The following is a 15413-nucleotide window of genomic DNA, read 5'->3' as shown; positions in this document are numbered from 1 at the left end:
TTTGCAACAAATAGAGTGTGGAGATGAGAAAAGAATTCATTGATTATATTTTTGTGTTTGACATGGCCTTCGGACTTATGCCTACGTACCAACATAAAAATGAGGGATCAAAACCTCGTAGTTCGTGGTAACAATTTCAAAGTGAGTGGATTACTTTTAGCAAAAAGGTTAAGTTTAAAAGAGGCACATAGGGCCCAAAAGGTTTGAATGGGTGTTAGTTCTTTTTGTCTTTTGAAATTTTAAGTCAATATGATTAGATTCATTTACAAGTTTGATTGAGAAAAGAGTTTAAAAATGCAATGGCATAAGGCCAAAGTTTCTAATTTACAATAAGGTCTAAGTTTAGAAATCACAAGCAACGAAATTTAAAAAAAATGGGGGGGAGAGATTTGAAATTTAAGAAGTGGGGGGAGATGAAGAGACTAATCCTAAGCAGAACTTTAAAAGTTAAGAGTTGAAAAGATCTGACCAATGGGAAGCAATCTAACATACAAAAATGTCATATAGAAACCCACTTTCCCTTTGGACTTTAAATTAAGCAATGTCCATAAGCAAGTAGCAAAATGAAGATCAAGGCATCAAATAAAGATAGCCACATCCAAGCAAGCAACTTCATAGTCTTCTTCTTCTCATGTATCAGATGAAATACTCCTTGATTGGCTTAGAATAATGCATTAGGCACAGGTTCAAAGTAACAGTTGTATCAAGACTATATAGTAGATGTATTCATGTGGACCCCAATACTTGCATCAGATGAAAGTTCAAATCACAATAACTTGGTTTCAAAAATGTTGGCATTGGCCAAGTCCTTTTGCATAAGGAGTGTTGCCTAATTCTAAGTCCAAAGCTCAGATCAAACCCAACAGTCCACACAAACATTTTTTTAGGGTTTTTGTTGTTTATTAAGTATTTTAAGGTCCTAAGACCATAAACACAAGCAAAATACACAAAAAAATTATATACAATCACAATATGTGCCTTAAATGAGCAAAGTGAAAATAACATAAACATAAACAAGTTAAATGATATGTAAATGACAAATGAAATGGTAAATAGATTGAATTTAAATTGCATAAAGTAAATGACTTGAAATTAAAAGCAAAAATAATAAAAGTTAGTCAAATATTAGTTGATTAGCTGTTAGTGATGTTTTGCTTTTCAATTGATTAAGTCATTCTTTGGAGAACACTCAACCCTCTATTCACAAGCATGGATCCTTGAACCAAGACATCTTCCAAAGGAAGGAAAAAGGCCAAGTTTCCATACATTACCATGAAAAAGGGGAGACTTACAATCTCACTTACTAGAATGTTATGCCTTTAGGGTTAAAATCTAACGCTATGTTAAGCAATCGTAATTGGACTTATGTAGAAGTCACAACTATCTGAGACCGGGCTATGTAAATTTTGGTGTTAATGCATGTTATAGACATGGTATAATGAACCATACTCCTAAAACATACCACACACAAAAAAGATCAAAGGATGGACCTATCTCATCCATACTTGTATTTGTTCATCTAACACATAGTTATTGATGAACCAATTAGCCTTAGGATATTGAGACTTCATTGGTAAATGGAAGAGATGGGAAATAATGGGATTCAAGATGAAGAGGAAGGGAAAATGAGACAAACACAAATTGGTCATGGGAGGATTTTTATCAAATTAAAATCATTCATTCATTTTTGGAGATGAAATGTACATTTCATCAATCCCTTAAATCCAATGATTTTAATCCAACAAAAGTCAAATCAACCTTGACCAAGGCCCAAACACATAGTCAAACTTCAAAGTCAATAAAAATGGCTCAACATAATTTCTACACAGTTAATCAATAATAAATCAAATTAAAATGCATTTAAATTGAATTATGTTTGGTAAGAAACCTAAAACTTCTTCAAAACACAAAATAAATGGCCAAGAGATTTATCATAGGTCAAACAAGGTCAAAGGAACATGGACAAAAAATTTCATAATTTTTGAAAACTCAGAAGTATTTTTAAGCAATTAAAAATATGCACAAAAATAATTAAATCATAAAACATATCAAAATTAATCCAAAAATAATTTTAATTCAGAAAATGAAAAATAAAAATATTTGAAATTTTTTGGTGAAAGTCCCATATTTTTTGGAATAAAAATGAAATTAATTTGAATTAATCAAAATAAAAGGATTAAATGGAAAAATCAGAAAATAAAAAAAAACAAGGGCCATCTGATCTCCCTCGTTAATTGAGGTGGCAGATCAGATGGCCAGGAGCACGCATTCCACAAGGACCTTAGTCAAACATGTTTCAGGCATGGTAATCAGTTTGGACGTGTGAGATTAAAACAATTCAAACAGATCATATGGCCTGGATTGATCCAGCGCACCACCAGAGCCCTAGCTCCGGTCATCTTCTCCGGTGAGCACCACCGGCCTGGTCTAAGCTTAACTCTATGGAAAATGAAAAGTGAATACACTAATTTGAAGGGAAAATGCTCAGGAGCACGAATCTGGCCTCAATGTTCTCCAATTCCAAGTATATAAAAAGATACAGGTATTTGAATTATGAGGATCATAAACTGAGTTGCTTCAAATTTGACCTCAAAGTAACTCAATCTTATTGCCTACATTGATAGGACTTTAGACAACCAAAAATCAACAAGAATGGTGAAGAATTGAGGGAGAATCGAAGAGATAAAAATTCTGAAAATTCACCTTCAATGGAGCTTCAGATTGGCACGACCTTGCTTTCAATTATGCTTGACCTTGCTTCAGATGCTTGTTGGAAGTGATTAGGATTAATTAAAGGTATGGATGTAGCGGTAAATTCATGACCATCAAGCTATGGATAAGCTAGACGTCAATAAAACCAGAGTCGCCACCGCACTTTTATTGTTTCCAAGGGAAAAGGGAAAAGTACGAACAAAACCCAAAAGATAAGAAGTTTTAAAATCAAAACTAATAAAATGCCAGAGATTACAGGTAAGGGGGTTGGTTACAAAGAGGGAAGGTGTTACCCAAAGTTTCCTAGGTACTCCTAGGGAGCCCTTTCTTCTGTGCATATGTGTTTTTGTACAAAATGATGTTTGCAATAAAATAGAGTGGAGGGATGAGAAAAGAATTCATTAATTATTTTTGTGTTTGACAAGACCTTCGGACTTGTGCCTATGTACCAACATAAAAATGAGGGATCAAAACCTCGTAGTTCGTGGTATCAATTTCAAAGTGGGTGTGTTGCTTTTAACAAAAATTTAAGTTTGACAAAGACACAAAAAGCCTGAAAATGGTTTGAATGAGTGTTAGTTCTTTTTTGCTTTTGAAAATTTTAAGTCAAATATAGTTAAGTTTATTTACAAGTTTATTTAAGAAAAGAGTTTGAAAATGCAATGGCATAAGGTCAAAGTTTCTAATTTGCAAAATGGTCTAAGCTTAGAAAACAAACACAAGCAAAGAAGATTTTAAAAGGAGGGAGAGATTTGAAATTAAAGAAGTGGGGAGGAGATGAAGAGACTAATCCTAAGCACAAATTTATAAGTTAAGAGTTGAAAAGATCTTACCGATAGGATGCAATCCAATGGACAAGAATGTCATATAGAAACCCAAATTTCCCTTGGACTTTAGAATCAAGCAATATCAATACACAAATAGCAAGATGAAGAGCAAGACATCAAATAAATATAGCCACATCCAAGCTTAGCAACTTTAGGATCTTCTTCATAATATTTTATGTATCAGATAAATTCAAAGATGACATTAGACACAAGTTCAAAATAACAGCTTCAATATGATCATGTTGCAGATGAACTCAAATGGATCTTCAATATTATATCAGATGAATGTTCACTTCACAAGCATTGGGTTTCATGAAAGTTGGCATTGGCCAAGTCCTTTGCATATGGAGTGTTTCCTAAATTCTAAGTCCAATAGTCTCAAATCAAACCAACAGTCCACATAATATGTTTTTTAGGGTTTTTGTTCTTATTATGTACATTAAGATCAAAATACCAAACAAACAAACAAGTATACACAAACACAATATATCACAAAATATGGCCCGAGTGGGCAATGGGAAAATAACATTAAAGTAAACAAATTGAATGATATGAATAATGTAAAATGAATTAAAAGCTTAAAATTAAAGTGCATAAAAGTAAATGACTTGAAATTAAATGTTAGTTGTTAGTTGATTAGAAGTTAGTATTGCTTTTGCTTTGTTTTTTTTAAGTCATTCTTTGGAGAACACTCAACCCACTTATTACAAGTATGGATCCTTGAACCAAGACATCTTCCAAAGGAAGGAACAAAGGCCAAGTTTTCACACAATACCATGAAAGAGGGGAGACTTACAATCTCACTAACTAGAATGTTATGCCTTTTTGTGTCACAAATTTAGCGTTATGTTAAGAAATCGTAATTGGACTTATGTAGAAGTCACAACTATTTGAGGTCGGGCAATAGAATTTTGGTGTTAATGCATGTTAGAGACATAGTATAATTGACTATGCTCATGAAACAAACCACACACACAAAAAATGTGCAAAGAGGTGGACCTAATCTCATCCATATTCATGTTGATTTTGTAATCAACTAGTCTTAGGATATAGAAATATCATAGGTCCATGACATGGATGAATAAAGAAGGGGAATGAGATGAAGAGGGATGGGGGATGGATTCAACACAAATTGGTCAAAGGAGGACTTTTACCAAATTAAGATCATTCATTCATTTTGGGAGATAGAATATACATTTCATCAATCCCCTAAATCTAATGATCTTAACCTAACAAAGTCAAATCAACCTTGACCAAGTCCCAACAACACAAGTCAAACTCAACAAGTCAATTAAAATGGATCTACACAATTAATTTTACATTTAAACAATTAAAAATAGTCAAAATATGCATTAAATTAAATTATGGTTGGCCAATTTCCTAAAACCTCATCAAAACACCAAAGAAATGGCCATGAGATTCATCACATGTCAAACAAGATCAAAGGACCTTGGAGAAAAAATTTCATAATTTTTGGAAACTTAAAAGTATTTTTAAACAATTAAAAATATTCACTAAATCAATTAAATCATGAAAAATATTAATAATGATCACAAAAATCATTTTAATTTAGAAAATGAAAGAGGATTTTATTTAAATTTTTTTGGTGAAACTCTCATATTTTTTTGATAAATATTAAAATTAATATGAATTAATGAAAATAAAGGAAATAAAATGAAATTCAAATATTCAGAAAAAACGTGGACCACTTGATCTCCCTCATTAATTGAGGTGGCAGATCAAGTGGATCCAAACGCGCATTCCACCATGTACACGAGTCAGTGCGTCACACAACTGGTATTTAAAACTAACGCTCATGATTAAAACATAATGGAATGATCATGTGGCTCTGGAGAGTCCGGCTCATCTTCGGCGCAAAACACCGGTCATCTTCTCAAACGACCTTGGCTGGACTGGTCCACTCATCACCATCACAAAAATAAAAAGAAGGACATGATTTTAAAGTAAAAATGGCACTGATCACGAATCTGACCTCAGTTCATCCTAACTCCAAGTATATTGAGAGATGCATGGAGTTGAAATTTGAGGTACATGAACTGAGTTGCTTCGATTTGACCTCAAAGCAACTCAATCTTCTTGCCTACATTGGTAGGACTTCAGACAACCAAAGATCCAAGAGAATTTATGAGAATTGAGAGAGAATCGAAGAGAAGAAAAAATCTGGAAAATACCTTCAATGTTGTGCAGAACTCGATTGCTCTTGCTTTGATTCTTGCTTGATCTTACTCAGGAAGCTTGCAGAAGTGGTTTAGAATTGAACAAAAGCTTTGGATCCCTGGAGTTTTGAATCTCAAAACAGTGAGATTCAAACTCAATTTTCAAAGAAAATTCTCAGGTTTCTCCTTTCAAATGTGAGGGTTTGAGGTATTGGAGCAAAGTTGGCACGCAAGGGTCCTTAATTATGATGCTAGAGGCCTCTATTTATAGTTGCAGCTTGTGAGATTTGCACCTTCAAATTCAATTTCCAAATTTGGAAATGGATGATGCATGCTTGCATGGGCGTGTACAGGCCCATGAAGCCACTCAATTAGGTCCATAATCAAGTGTGGATGAGTCTAAATTGGAATGCAAGGCAAATGTGTACAGCTGTTTGAAGTTTGATCTTTGCCAAATGATGATGCCTTGTTCAAGCCATATGCAAACCCCTCAAACCTTGTCCAAAATGGATGAAATTGGACTCTTTGGAAATGTTAGATCAAGAGGAACAACTCTTATGTTAAATACGTTTCCATTTGAAGCTTGTATCATGATGAATTTGAAGTGGAAGTTTGGAAATTTTAACATATCAAAATTTTTCTATGTGTTAAGCAATATGTTCACTTATTCCACCTTGGCTAACTCTTTATGTGAGCTTCAAATGAGAAACGTGTCTTCATCAAAGTTGTATCTCTTTCAAAATCCTTCAAAATGGTTACCAATTTAAGCTTATTTGGATTTGAGATGAATGAGTTATGCATTTTTGAAGTTAGGGAAAATCACTTATTCAATGGCCTTGGTCCAAAATGACCTATAATGTATCCTCATATCACATGCTCATAAAAATTGAATAAGATCTTACTCCAAGCATAAAAGTTGAAGTAGACACATTTATTTTGATTGTGAAACTTGTAAATCTTTCATATCATAAAAAATGAGCAAGTTATGGCCTTGGGAAGTTGACCTCCAAATTAGGGTTTAGACAAAATGATATATAATCTTTCACCATAAAAAATGACTTTCCAAGCAAAACTAGCTCTAGACTTCAACATGAAAGTTGTTTGGAATGTCATTTTTATTAACGTTTCTCTTGGAATCATTTTCATATGATACAAATTGTAGGATATAGGGTCTAGGGGACCCCAGTTTTGATTAGATGAATTCCTCTGGTTAACCACCCTCAACCAACTTGCTAACTTGCAATTCTATTGACTTTTGGGACTCATGGGAGATCATATATGCATACAATGATGATATTTGAAATACCTATTGAAATATTTGATCAATTGTTGAAGAAGCTTGGTGAAGAAGTTACACAAGGTACCAAGATGCACTAGGGTTTCCAAGACAAACCAATTCCAAACTCTTGAAGGACTCTTAATCATAATACCATGTAAAGATCACAGGGGCTCATATATGATGCCTAGAGCCATTGTAGATCATTTCTTGATTGAGCTCCTTGCATTGAGGGTCTTAAGCCCTAGATATGAACTTGATGAATTAAAGGTGATCATGTGCCCTACCTACAAAAGAGTTAGACAAATGCAAAGACATATTTTTGATATTTTAGTTAGTAAATGATAAAATACAAAGTATGATACAATCACATAGTCCTTGGTGTTCTCTCCCCAGACAAACCCAATGGATGAGGGGTAAGAAGGATGCCAAGTTATTATCCCAATGCCAATGCATATGATGAGATAGCATGAGGGATCTTAGGGTCAAAATTGGGGTCTTACAGTTGCCCCTACTTAAGGAAATTCTAACTGAGGAGGTGAAGGTTAAAATCATCGTATCGACTTAGTAGAATGTGCTTAAATAACAACATATAGAAACTAATTTTGGTCCCTAAGAGACCTCATGATGCATATGATATGAATGCTAAAATAAACTCTCTGTGGGAAATATTGCCACAAAGGAAAAAAATTCAGAGAGACCGAAAGTCCGCAGGAGCGTAATGCATTCCGTAAGGAAAACTCACTAGGGGAGACAGAGACTCTAGGGGATAAAGGATTGTGCGTAGGCCAGGCTACGACTGAAAAAACTGTTGGGGAATACGAGGAATTCCATGAAAATGGAAAGACTCGGCCAGGGGGAAAAGGAACATCTGCAGGGGAAGCAGATAAATCAGAACAAAGCTGAAATACTTGAACCAAGCAAGAACAGCAAAGGAAATACACACTCAAATCAACTAGGGAAGTAACAATCTTCAACGCAGGAGGAGAGAAAATATATTATCCACTACCAGTTACTGGGTACGGAGATAATAAAATCTTACAGGGAGGACATCTGTTACCGGTTAGGGTAAACATATCAAGGATGACTCACTGAGGGCCACCAGGAGGTGTATTCATTACCGGCAACTGGGTAAGAATAGACTTGCTGGGGAAAAGCTGAAAATAGAATTTACAACTATCGGTTACTGGGAAGAAGACCAAAACGGAGAGAATATACATCACTGTTTAAAGTGAACATATCAAGGATAGACTCAGCGGTAATAAAATTTGTCATCGGCTGAGATGAACATATCAAGGATAGACTTTCCTGGGGATGTTAAGGAGGATATCCGTCATCAGTTAGGATGAACATATCAAGGATAAATAGCCCAAACAAAAAGTAGGAATTACATCTATAGAATGCTGGATAGAATACCATCAAAGAGAATATTCGTCACCGGTTAGGATGAACATATCAAGGATAGACTCCGAGGGGAAGACTAGGGATGACATCTATCAGTTACTGGATAGAAAACCGCAAAGAGAATATCCGTCATCGGTAAAAGTGAACCTATCAAGGATAAACTCTACAAGGGGAGAAAAAAAAGGATTTACAACTACCGGTTACTGGGTAGACGAACGCAAAAAGAAGGAAACCCGTCATCCGTTAGGATGAACATATCAAGGATTAACTCTCTGGGAAAACAAATAGGGATTACAACTACCTTTTTACTAGGTAGAATACCATCAAAGAGAGAATATATGTCACTGGTTAGGATGAACATATCAAGGATAGACTCTGAAAGGGAAGAAAATATCCATCATCGGTTAGGATGAGCATATCAAGGATATACTTCTTGAGGAAACGTGAAAACGAATCTGCTGGGGAGAAAAAGGGGTTACTTTTGACGGGCATTGGGAGAGAAGTAACAAATTGCAAACAAAGAAGAATATTACCAGTTACTAGGTAATAGAACCTTATGGGACCAAAAATGTCTATCTAGGTAAGATCTAGAATGAAACGGTCAATCAAGACTCAATCCGATGAGGATATAACTCAAGGGGAGTGGTTCCATCCAGATAAACAACCGGGGAGGAAGCTGAAATAATAGTCATCCATGAGAAAATAACCCAGTGGGGAAAGGAGAAAGGTTAAAGTATTTCTGCTTAAGGAGACTGACACTCTACAATTGAAAAAGGACAGACACACCAGGCCTGTATGGGGATAAAGTACCACCATAACAAATAATCAAATCACAAGAATGAATCACTAGGTGTAATGATGAAATAATGAAGTTACATGAGTGTATATGCATATGTATATGTATATATATATATATATATATATATGATGATTATGCTGACTGTAAGACCCCAATTTTGACCCCAAGATCCCTCATGCAACTTCATCATATGCATTAACATTGGGATCATACCTTGGCATACTCCTTATCCCTTTTCATTGGGTTTGGGAGAGATCACCAAGTACTTTGTGATTGTTTCATATTTGTATTTTATCATTTTACTAACCAAAATATCAAAAATATGTCTTTGTATTTGCCTAACTCTTTTGTAGGAAGGGCATGATCCCATTGATTCATCAAGTTCACATCTAGGGTTTGAGACCCTCATGAACAAAGAGAACAACCATGGAATGATCCAAGAATGGTTATAAGTATCATATATGAGTCCCAATGTTCTCTACATGTTATATTGATCATGTTTTCTTCAAGAGTTTGAGGGTGATTTGCCTTGGAAACCCTAGTTTGACTAGGTATCTTGAGTAACTTCTCCAATAAGCTATCTCACCAATTGATCAAATTTCTCAAGGGGTACTTCAAAATTCATCATCTTATGCATATATGATCTACCATGAGCCTAGAAAGTCAAGATAATTGAAGATTAGCAAGTTGGTTGATGGTGGTTGGCCAGATGAATTCATCTGATAAAAACTGGGTCTCCCTAGACCCTATCTCCTACAATTTTCACTATATTAAAATGATTACAAGAGAAAAATTACTCTAAATGACATTACAAACAACTTTCATGTTTAGACCTAGAGCTAGTTTTGCTTGGAAAATCATTTTCTATGTTGAAACATTATAGGTCATTTTGTCTAAACCCTAATTTGAAAGTCAACTTCCCAAGGCCATAACTTGCTCAATTTTTATGATATGAAAGATTTCCAAGTTGCACAATCCAATTCAATTGTCTAATTCAACTTTGATGTTTGGAGTTGGAGCTAATTCAACTTTTTTGAGCATGTGATATGAGGTTACATTATAGGTCACGTTTGACATATACCATTGAACAAGTGATTTTTCCAAACTTCAAAAATGCATAACTCTATCATTTAAAATCCAAATGACATGAAATAGGTGACCATTTTGAATTTATTTGAAATATATACAACTTTGATGAAGACACGTTTCTAATTTGAATCACATATAAAAAGTTAAGCAAGGTGGAATATTGAGACATATGGTTTGACACTTAGAAAAAATTTGATATGTAAAAAATTTCCAAACTTCCACCTCAAATTTCTCCATGATACAAACCTCAAATGGAAAAGTGTTGAAAATGAAAGTTATTCCTCTTGATCTCAGCTTTCCAAAGAGCTCAAATTCATTCATTTTGGACAAGGAATGCATAGACTATGCATGGCATGAACATGGTGTAATCACTTGGCAAGGATTAAATTTCAAATCTTCATGAACACTTGCCTTGCAATCCAAGTTGAATTCAGACTATCTCACACTCATTTGTGGACTTAGGGCAATGATTTTATGGGCCTATGCGTGCCCATGCACCTATGCATCATCAATACCAAATTTGGAAAATGGATTTCAAGTGTGCAAAAAGCAATGGTTTCAGCTATAAATAGAGCCTCATATGCTCAACATTTCACACACATTCGCGCCAGCTTTGATCCCCCACCTCTAACCCTCACATTGCAAAGGATAATCCTGAGAAATTCACTTGAATTTGAGTTTGAATTTTCACTATTTTGAAATTTAAATCTCTAGGGATCCACAACCTTTTGAGCATTCAATCCTTCTTCTGCAAGCATTTGGAGTGAGATCAAGCACGAGCAAGAGAAAGATCAGTTGAATCCAGACCTCCATTGAAGGTATTTTCCAGAAATTTTGTTATCTTTGATTCTCTCTAATTCTTGCTCAATTCTATTGATTCTTTGGTTGTCTGAAGTCCTACCAATGTAGGCAAGAAGATTGAGTTGCTTTGAGACCAAATCGAAGCAACTCAGTTCATGTACCTCAAATTTCAACTCCATGTATCTCTCAATATACTTGGAGTTAGAGTGAATTGAGGCTAGATTCGAACTCAGTGCAATTTTTACTTTGAAATCATGTCCTTGTTTTTAATTTTGGTGATGGTTGAAGGTGGACCAGCCCGGTGAGGTCCACCGGAGAAGAAGACCGGAGCTACAGCTCCGGTCGTGTGTTGTCACGTCTCCAACCATAGGATCCATCTAATTTGTTTTAATCCTAAGCGTTCCTTTTGAATACCAACTGTGTGGCGCGCTGACTCAAGTGCACGGTGGAACGTGTGTTTTGATCCACTTGATCTGCCACCTCAATTAATGAGGGAGATCAAGTGGTCCACGTTTTTTCTGATATTTTAATTTTCATTTTAATTGTATTATTTTCAATAATTCATATTAAATTTAATATTGATCCAAAAAATATGGGACTTTCACCAAAAAATTTCAAATTTTTTTCTCTTCCATATTCTGAATTAAAATTATTTTTTGGATCATTATTAATATTTTTCATGATTTAATTGATTTTTCATTTGTTTTTAATTGTTTAAAAATATTTTTAAGTGTCCAAAAATTATGAAATTTTTTCCCTAAGGTCATTTGACCTTGTTTGACCTATGATAAATCTCATGGCCATTTCTTTGGTGTTTTGATGAGATTTTAGGAATTGGACAAACCATATTTAATTTAAATGCACTATTTTAGTATTTTTAATTTGATTAAATGCCAAATAATTTTGTTAGCTAATTGTGATGACTTGTTTATGTTTGACTCTTGTTATTGGGCCTTGGTCAAGGTTGATTTGACTTTGTCAACTTAGTATCATTGGATGTAGGGGATTGATAGAATGTACATTCCATCTCCCAAAATGAATGAATGATATTAATTTTATAAAAGTCCCCCTTTGACCAATTTGTGATTTCATCCATTCCCCTCCCACTTCATCTCATTCCCATTCTTCATTCATTCATTTCATTTGGCCTATGATATCTCAAAATCCTAAGGCTAATTGATTGAAAAATCAACATAAGTATGGATGAGATTAGGCCATTTCTTTTGCATATTCTTTTTTGTGTGTGGTATGTTTCATGAGCATAGTCCGTTATACTATGTCTCTAACATGCATTAACACCAAAATTCTATTGCCCGGCCTCAAATAGTTGTGACTTCTACATAAGTCCAATTACGATTGCTTAACATAGCGTAAATTTGTGACATAAAATGCATAAGTATTCTAGTTAGTGAGATTGTAAGTCTCCCCTCTTTCATGGTATTGTGTGGAAACTTGGCCCTTTTTCCTTCCTTTGGAAGATGTCTTGGTTCAAGGATCCATGCTTGTGATAAGTGGGTTGAGTGTTCTCCAAAGAATGTCTTAAAATGAAAAGCAAAAGCAAAACAATACTAACTTCTAACCTATTAACTACTAACTTTTAAATTCAAGCCATTTACTTTAATGCAATTTACTTTTAGCATTTTATTTCATTTGCCATTATTCATATCATTCTAATTGTTTATGTTAATGCAATTTTCACTTTGTCCATTTGGACCATATTGTGTGATATATTTTGTTTGTGTATACTCTGCTTGTTGGTGTGGTCTTTGACCATTAATGTACATAATAACAACAAAAACCCTAAAAAACATTTTGTGTGGACTATTGGCGTGATCTTGGACAAATGGACTTAGAACTTTAGGCAACATTCCTATGCTAAAGGACTTGGCCGATGCCAACTTATTGAGAAACCAAGTGCTTGCAATTTGAAACTTCATCTGATACATCATTCAAGATCTCTCTAAGTTCATCTGCAACATGATCATTGTGAAGTTGTTATTTTGAACCTGTGGCTTGTGAAATTCATCTGTTACATGGGCTATTTTGAAGAAGATCATGGAACGGATAAGCTTGGATGTGGCCATCTTTATTTGATGCCTTGCTCTTCAATATAATATAAATGTGCATTTGTGTGTTGCTTGATTCTAAAAAGTCCAAGGTAATTCTGGGTTTCTATTGACATTCTTGTCTATTGGATTGCTACCCATTTGGTCAGATCTTTTCAACTCTAAACTTTTAATTTTGTACATAGGGTAGTCTCTTCATCTTCTCCCCATTTCTTTAATTTCAAAATCTATCCCTTCATTTTTCAAAATCTTCTTTGTGTGAACTATTCCTTTGTTCTAAACTTTGACCATTTTGCAAAAAGATAGAAACTTTGGCCTTATGCCATTGCATTTTCAAACTTATTTTCTTAAATCAAACTTTTCAATAGACTTAACTATACTTGACTTAAACTTTCAAAAATCCGAAAAAGAAATAACTCATTCAAACCATTTTTAGGCCTTTGTGCCTTTCAAACTTAATTTTTGTTAAAAACAATGTATCCACTTTGAAATTTGTATCACGAACTACGAGATTTTGATCCCTCATTTTTATGTTAGTACGTAGGAACAAGACCGAAGGTCTTGTCAAACATAAAACTATAATTAATGAATTCTTTTCTCATCCCCCATTCTATTTGTTTGTAAATATCACTTTATACCAAATACATATGCACACAAAAAGGGCTCCCTAGGAGTACCTAGGACACTTTGGGTGCTAACACGTTCCCTCTGTGTAACCAACCCCCTTACCTGTAATCTCTGACATTTTATTAGTTTTGATTTGAAAACTTCTTACTTTTGGGTTTTGTTCGTACTTTTTCCCTTTTCCCTTGAAAACAATAAAAGCGCGGTGGCGACCCTTGTTATTTGATCTCTAGCTTATACATAGCTTGTTGATCATGGATTTACCGCTACACTGATAAAATGAACACAAAGAATACTACATGTCTATGATCTGAATCATCGATACAAATCCTAGCCAATCCACAAAAGAGGGAAACAACTGCTGGAGAAAAGACCAGCATCTCAAAGGCTCAACCCTAGTTGGGGAAGAAGAGATGAGGTCTACCGAGGAAACCACTACCAATTCTGCGGGGAATTTTTAGGTTGACACCATTTCAAATGGGAGACAACCCTACAGGGAAACAAACACAAATAGTTGCTCAGAAACCAGGAGGAAACTCTGACTGGGAATGAATCTGATGGCGACTTATGGGGAATCAAAGTTTTGTTGATACCAACGCAAACTGTTGTAACGGAACATCTACATTTAGTTGGAGAACAAACACAAACTCAATTGGCAAGAACGACAAATTAACAGCTGGGGAAATCAACAAACACCGGGTGATAACCATGTTGTCGGGGATGAAAGAGGGATCGCACCTACTGCTCGGGGATAACCAATAATGCTCCACACTTAGGGCTTATTACTTTCAAACCACTGTTGATATTCCTTTTAATGAAATCGATTGATTAATGCTTCTATATGTTTAAGAAAATATTCTTTTAATTAAAGTTTTTATTTCAAAAATAATCATAATAAAATTTAAAACTATTTGGTTGAATTAAATAAGAGTAGAAATAATTGGATAAAAGCTCAACTTTATTTAATAGAATGGTAGTTGTAAATAACAAGACTCCATAGATCTTTTACAAAAGTTGAAAATGGTAATTTACATGGAAAATGGCTACATTAAATATAATGATCATTAATCATTCTACCAAGTATTGATATCCACTGTGCTCTTGGCCGCTACCGAGGATCAGAATCTGACAATGTGCTCAAGAAAGTCTTCAAGACTGAAGATCAGCAGGATGCAATTACTTGCCATAATCCCTAAGTTTTACATAAATTTCCCCAAGGTGGGGTACTCAATATATCGAGATAATTCTTTCTGTTTTTTATGTCTCTAACTTTTGCCTGGATCTCCCTTTCGGATTTTCAATCCACCGAGACACTCATTTTTGCATAAGCCGCCCTCTCGGGTTTTCAGCTTAGCGAGTTATTCTTTTCTTTTTAGGAGAAGTATTTCTTGACTGCATCTGCGTTCACAGGACGAGTGAACTCTTCACCATCCATAGTTGCAAGAATCAAAGCACCGCCTGAAAAGACTCTCTTAATAACACATGGGCCTTCATAATTAGGAGTCCACTTGCCCCTAGTATCTAGTTTGAAAGATAAAATCTTCTTGAGCACAAGGTCACCTTCTCTGAATACACAAGGTTTGACCTTCTTATCGAATGCTTTCTTCATTTTCTGCTGGTACAACTGACCATGACACA

Source organism: Lathyrus oleraceus, chromosome 7 (assembly GCF_024323335.1).
Source record: "Lathyrus oleraceus cultivar Zhongwan6 chromosome 7, CAAS_Psat_ZW6_1.0, whole genome shotgun sequence".
Classification (NCBI taxonomy): Eukaryota; Viridiplantae; Streptophyta; class Magnoliopsida; order Fabales; family Fabaceae; genus Lathyrus; species Lathyrus oleraceus.
This window is presented reverse-complemented; position numbering follows the sequence as displayed.